Source organism: Halictus rubicundus, unplaced genomic scaffold (assembly GCF_050948215.1).
Source record: "Halictus rubicundus isolate RS-2024b unplaced genomic scaffold, iyHalRubi1_principal scaffold0047, whole genome shotgun sequence".
In the NCBI taxonomy this organism is placed as follows: Eukaryota; Metazoa; Arthropoda; class Insecta; order Hymenoptera; family Halictidae; genus Halictus; species Halictus rubicundus.
In genome coordinates, this window is record NW_027488588.1 from 513,581 (window position 1) to 520,086 (window position 6,506).

A 6,506-nucleotide genomic window follows, 5' to 3' on the forward strand; every position below is an offset into this window, starting at 1 on the left:
AAGCTAGATCGTATGTTGAGGTGAAGTAGTTAGGTGGTATTGTGTCGGGGTTTGGATTTTCGGCTCTGTTTGTATCTGAGAATGTGCACACCGTTCTGTCGTTGCGTCTGTCTTCGTCTATTTCAGATTTTATCGTGTTTACTTTCTGCGTAATTATGTTCGTTAGTTGTGGTTTTCCCATATGGTCGTTTTGTGTGTGGGCTTTCTCAAAATGTGCGCCTAAAACATTTAATTTGTCGTTTATGTCAAGGATTTGTAAGTTGCCGTCATCGTCGATCTGTATGTTGTCCCGGTCTATACCAGTGTTCATGATGATTTCTGTATTGGAGCTATGGATTTTTAATGTGTCTATGGTCTCGAATTCTTTTGGACGGAAGATTGTGTTTATGGACGGGAACAGTTCTCTGGGTTTGTGTATTGAAATGTTCGAGATTCTATTTTTCCAGTAGTTGCTTACCGAGTCAGTGCGTATTTCAGTAGGGATATTTGTGTGTCATTTGAGGGGTTGTAGTTATTTATTGCGGTCAGTCTGTTTACTCTGGTTATCAATGAGCTTTTCAGCTTTCTAAGGTTCTTTATGGTTGGGTTAATGTATCGGTCTGTCGAGTTGTAGTCGTTTGTGATGCGAGGTATTGTCCGGTCTATAGCACTGTTAATGTTTTCGTTAAGTTTCTCAATGTAATTGTCTATTTCTTCGATTGTCAAGTTTCTTTTGTTTGGTATGTCTGTGTCGTCTATTTCCGTTAGGCAGGTTTTAAACTCGTACCAGTCAGCCTTGTTGAAGTTATATTTAATGATTGGATTTGGTTCGTCAATTTCCATCGGTTCGTCGGTGTTGAGGGAGATTGTCATTTCAACTGCTCTATGGTCGCTGTCGTAGTCGTGTGATTCTAGTCTACCAGGAGTGGGGAGGTTATGGAATTTGATTCTGCTGTCTGCTAAGCAGATATCGATAAAGGCGCCACTTATCGGGACAGATGGGACTGCTGTATTTAATAATGAAACTTTATACTCTATTTGGTTTTGTTGTAGCCAGTGTTTTAATGAAATTCCTCTTTTGTTATCTATGGGGTTGTGCCAGTCTGCGTGTTTAGCGTTTAGGTCGCCTGCTATTATGAAGTAGTTGTTTGTCTTCCGTATGTCCAGTTTGTCGAAAATCATCTTAGCTCTGCCATGAATTCTTTCTTGCAACTACTGGTGGCGTACGCTGCTATTATAAATAAGTTATTTTGCTGAATTTTTAGTTGCATGGTGGTTGATTCGAGGGTCGTACTTTCGAGACAGTTTAGCTGGATGCGCTTGAATTTCATATTGTTTTTAATTAGAATGCCAGTTCCCCCAGCCTGTTTAGCATTCGGCCTGTCATTTCTAAGGAAAGTGTAGTTTTCAAAGTTAACGCGGTGCCTGTCGTTTAGCTTCGTTTCGCAAAGAAGGACTACGCCCGGGTCGTGCACTTTGAGAAAATCTGTGAGTGATGCTCTTCGTTCGTTTGTTATGAGGGAGTTGACGTTTATTTCTATGATTTTTATGGTGCGGTGGGGTATTATCCTGGTCGGGTTATTTTGACTGGTGTTACCGGCCGCGTTTATAGCCATTTAGAATTCTATTTCTAAAGCGTCGGCTATTGTGTTTATCCGACTGCTATTTGCTTGTATTTGTGTTAGAAGGCGTGATGTTTGTGTGTTTACCGTGGACTCTATGATTTGTTTGATTTGTTCGAGTAATGTATTTTGTGTGATTGGGTTTGCCTGGTTATTGGGAAGCGAATGTGTTTGGTCTGAATGGTCTGATGGTGCTGGTTTCTTTATGGGGTTGTTTGATAGAACCGAACTGAATGATAGTCCTGTTTTTACGAAATTACTTTTGATTGTTTGTTTCCTATTTTTCTCTAATTGCATGCTTTCTTTCCTTGCGTCTATTTTCTGTTTAATTTCTTTTAATTTTGGGCAGCCTCTGTATGATGCTGGATGCCCAAAATTTTTGCAGTTTACACAGTACGGTTTGTCAATATTTTCGGATCTGTTTTTGTCGTCTAACGGGAGAAGTTTGCATTCGCCCGGGTTATGTTTCTCGGCGCATTTCACGCATCTATAATCTAAATTACAGTTAGCCGCGGCGTGCCCTATCCTCTGACATCTTCTGCATTGCACTTGGACCGATTTATTTAGTTTTTCCCAAGTGATTACAGAGTGTAATACTACTTTGATGTTTTTTAGTTTTTCTAAGTTGCTATCCGGTGATAGCTTTACTAAAAATATTGGCAGGCTTCTGTTGTTTTTTATTGAGTTTCGGGTTTTGAAATTGGATATGCTTATGAAATTAAGTCCGTCTGTCTTCTGATTTTTCATGTACGTTAAAATTTCTTCCGGCTCGAAGTCGCCGTCTAGGTTTTTTAGCAAAACTATTTTACATTTCTCGTTTTTTGGGGTATATGTAAAAAATTTGAAGTCATTGTTTTTTAGTGTAATGCATATTTTTTTGTATTCTATTATGTTGTGCGTTTGGAGTATATGTTTATTGTTGCCAATATTTTTTACTGTAAAGTTATCCGTTATACCTGCGTTTTTTATTGTGGTTATGACGGATTTAGCGGCATGGTCGGTGATTGTAATGGGGGGTGGCTTGGCACTGTCGGTCTTCGGCTCGCTAGGTGTTATCTTTTGTCCGGCAGGTACCTGGGCTTTTCCGGCGGAGTTGGAGGTTGAGGTGGAGGGTTGAGTCATGTCAATCTTCTTCGCTGCGTCCGGTGTGTCCTCGCTCGTTCTGGGTCTTTTTTGACCTGCGATGGCTGCGTCCTTCCGTTTTTTTTTGGGCGACCGTTTCGCTTAATGGGGGGTAAGGTTCATCTACCTCCAGCGCTGCGAATCGGTTCGGGTCGAAGTAGGAGATGCCTTCGTTTCTCTTACTGTTTTTTGAACGCTCTTCTTCTAGTTGTTTCGATAGTCTTTCTATCGTTCTGTTAAGGTTTTCTATGATTTTCATGAGGTCATCTTGCTTTTTGGCGTCCATGCTGCTGTTGCTTGCCTTGTTTTCGCTGGATTCCTCCTTTGGGGCCTGTGTGTTGGTCGTTGATGTCTTCTTTAGCTTTCCCATTTCTGATGCCTCTTGTGCAGATTTCTTTTTTCCGCCTTTTTTCAGAAAGAGATTTGCTGTAGGGTTAATTCTCTTAGTGTTTCTATTATTTTTCAATAACTGTTTGATGAGATGTGCCGTTTGTGGGTTGTCTAGATGTGTGGGTGTAACGTTGCATTGTGCTATTTTTTTCAGAGCGGTTGTGATTTCTATGTTGACCTTTGTTGGCAGATTGTTTATTGTGTTTGTTGCATCGGTTCCATCCTGGTCCGGGTGGGTGAGACTTGTTTTTGCGGGGGCGTCCGCCCCTCTTTGATCGGCGTTCGCGCTCTCAATTTTTTTAAATCTTCGATCACTTCTTAATATTTTATAACAATTTCACTTGTATATCCAGCTTGTGCACACCACACTTTGTTCTTGCACAAGCACTGCGTTGTTCTTTTCGTTTAACTTTCACTTTTTCGGCACTGTATCCGCACTTCTGCTAAGTGTCCCATTGGCTACCTGAGTCGTTGACATCTCTCTCGGCACGTCTTAGCCCGACGGAGGTTGAAGGGATACTCGGGATACTGACCACTATACTATCGAGGACGGGACGCTGTTTTAATATTTGTTATTATTACTTATGGTTGGTTATTACTTATCTAGGTTTGGAACCACCAGAACTTCTCTGGGTCTTCCTTCGCGACGATCGCTTTGTCGTATTTTGTTAACTTATATCTAAAGCGCATTTCCGGATGGTCGAAGGTGATGTTACTGTCGTAGAGTAGTCTTTTGTCGTATGTTTTTCTATTGTAATGATATATGATCGGTTGTTTGTAATTGTCTTGTATGAGTCCGTTGCTGTCGAAGTGTATGAATGATTCTGGGGGTGTATATCCTGTATGTCTGGTTGATTCGTGGTATTGTGGGTAGGGGTAGGCTGATGGATATATGTGGCTATTTTCTAATATGTTGAGCACGTTGACCCAATGGTTGCGGATGAGTTTCAGTGTAAATATGTCTATTCTGGGTATTTTTGCCATTTCGTAGAGTCTATGGTTACTGTACAGTTTCGTGTAATTGGATTCCGGTGTTCTGTATTTATTGAGGCATGCTCTTAGGCATTTTCGTTCAAGGAGTCTGAGCTTTTCCATGGTACTTGCGCTTATGTTGTACCATATTGGTGCGCCGTATGTTAGTATTGGCCGTACTAGGAGCTTGTAGCACAGGATTTTAACGTTCGTATTCAGGTCTTTACAATAGAAGAGTCTCTTGTTCGCTAAGAAGGCTTTCTGTGCTTTGTCTATCTGTATGTCTATGTGGTTGTTATAGTTCAGTTTAAAGTCTAGATGTACGCCTAAGTAGCGGACCACGTTCTTATGGGGAATTTTTACTGTCTTATTGTTGGAGTCATGTAGATGAAAGAGTTTTGAGTGTTTCCTGACGTCATAATTGGCATCGGAGATTGTGGAGATATAAGGTCGGAAGAGTATTGTTTCACATTTATTGACGTTAATTTTAAGTTTCCATGTATGAAAATAATCTTGGATTTTATCAAATGTTTCTTGTAACTGTTTCTGTATTACCGAGGGTTTGTTGTTGTTGACGTATATTAATGTCATCTGCAAAAGCTATTGCTTTTTTGTGTGGTTCGCTATTTAGGCCGTACATTTGTAAGAGATCGCTTATGTATATGCTAAACGGGATTGGGGAATTGACGGTGCCTTGTTGTAGGCCGTTTTTTATGTTAAATAGTTTCGTGGAGGTGTTGGTCCCCTCTGTTACGCGAAACGATTTTCCGTGTAACATGTTCCATAACATTTTAATCAAATGAGGGGGAAAATTTTTCTTCAACATTTTGAAGAAGAGTCCGTCCAGCCAGACTGTATCGAATGCTTTTTCAAGGTCGATGAATACCGCCCCGACACAGTCACCTGTGTTTCTTGCCCAACATATATCGGAGGTGAACTTTGTTATCGCGTGGATGGTGGAATGTTTGAATCTGAAGCCGAATTGTGTTTCGGGGATGATACTATTGTCTATGCAAAATGTGTTTAATGAGTTGTTTACTGTGGTTTCGAATATCTTGCTTATGTTGGGCAAAAGACTGATGGGTCGGTAGCTGATCGGTTCGGCACCATCTTTACCTTTTTTTTTCAAAGCCACCACTTTCGCTGTTTTCCAGGTTGTAGGAAAGTATGCGCGGTTCAGGCAATTGTTAAATATTACCGTGTAGTAATAAATATACCGGAGGGGTAGCCTTTTTAGTGCAATGTTCGGTATGCTATCAAAGCTGGAGGATTTTTTATTGTTCAGGTGTTTGAATGTGTCTTGTAGTTTGAGGTAGGAGGTGAAGAAAGGGCCTAGCCGATTAAGATGGTCAAAACTGCCCTTAGAGGTTTTTCAATGATTAATGAACCATTCGAAAGCTGACCCAGAAAAACCCCTCTGAGCAAAATTTCAACCCCCTATCTTGCCCGTGAGGGTAGTTACGGGGAAAATTAGATTTCGCGCTTTTTCGCGCATTTCCCACACTCTGATGCTGCCTAAAATTCTGAAAAAAATGTGGCATATTTTGGATCCTAAGACAGATTTTTGAGAATTTTTTCAGATTTTTTTCTTGCGAACTGTGGTCGTAAAAAATGAAAAACCTCAAAAAATCGGAAAAATGTACATTTCTCAAAAATATGAAAACATGCTATTTTGCTGTTTAGTGCCCCGATAAAGTACCATAACAGGCAGTGTCCTCAATTTTTTTTAGATTTTTTCTTGTGGGCACTTTTTGTCCAGACAAGAAAAACCGAATTTTTTCGCCGTTTCTGCTATTAGGAGGAAAGTTACACTTGTTGGTTTTATCGCAGGTATATATTAAGTCATTTTAAACATTATTACATTGAAACAAGTAAGCGTTTGACCTAAGAAATGTTTTAAGAGAAAAAATGGATTGTATTTTGTGCGATATATACCAGAATGTTCGGAACGTTTATAACATCGCCGGTTGGCACAGCGGTTAGGGCGTCGGACTACGGAGCGGATACGCTGGTGTTCGAATCCCGTCGGTGGGAAAGTTTTTTTTCCATACGTCATCTTTATTTTTTCAATTTCTTATATGGTTTATTTACGTGATTTTAACAATATTTTTTTTTAATGTTTTAGGCCTGCTTTTCATTAGAAGTGACAAAAAATGTGACTGTGACCTTACGCGACATCAAATCTTAAACAGAGTACCCCTTTCATTTTCAAGGTATATAAACCCATTCGTTTTCATCCTCTTTGGTTAGTCGAGAAGCGGTTCAGTGAAGATTCAGACGCGGTTCAGTACTCTTGCAGTCACGTCGCGTCAAGTCTAGTGAGATCGGGTTAAAGTCCCTTTCGAATCAATTCATAACCTTATAGATTCCGTTAGTTCGGTATATATTTGTTAAAGATATCCGAAATCTTGTAAGGAGTCA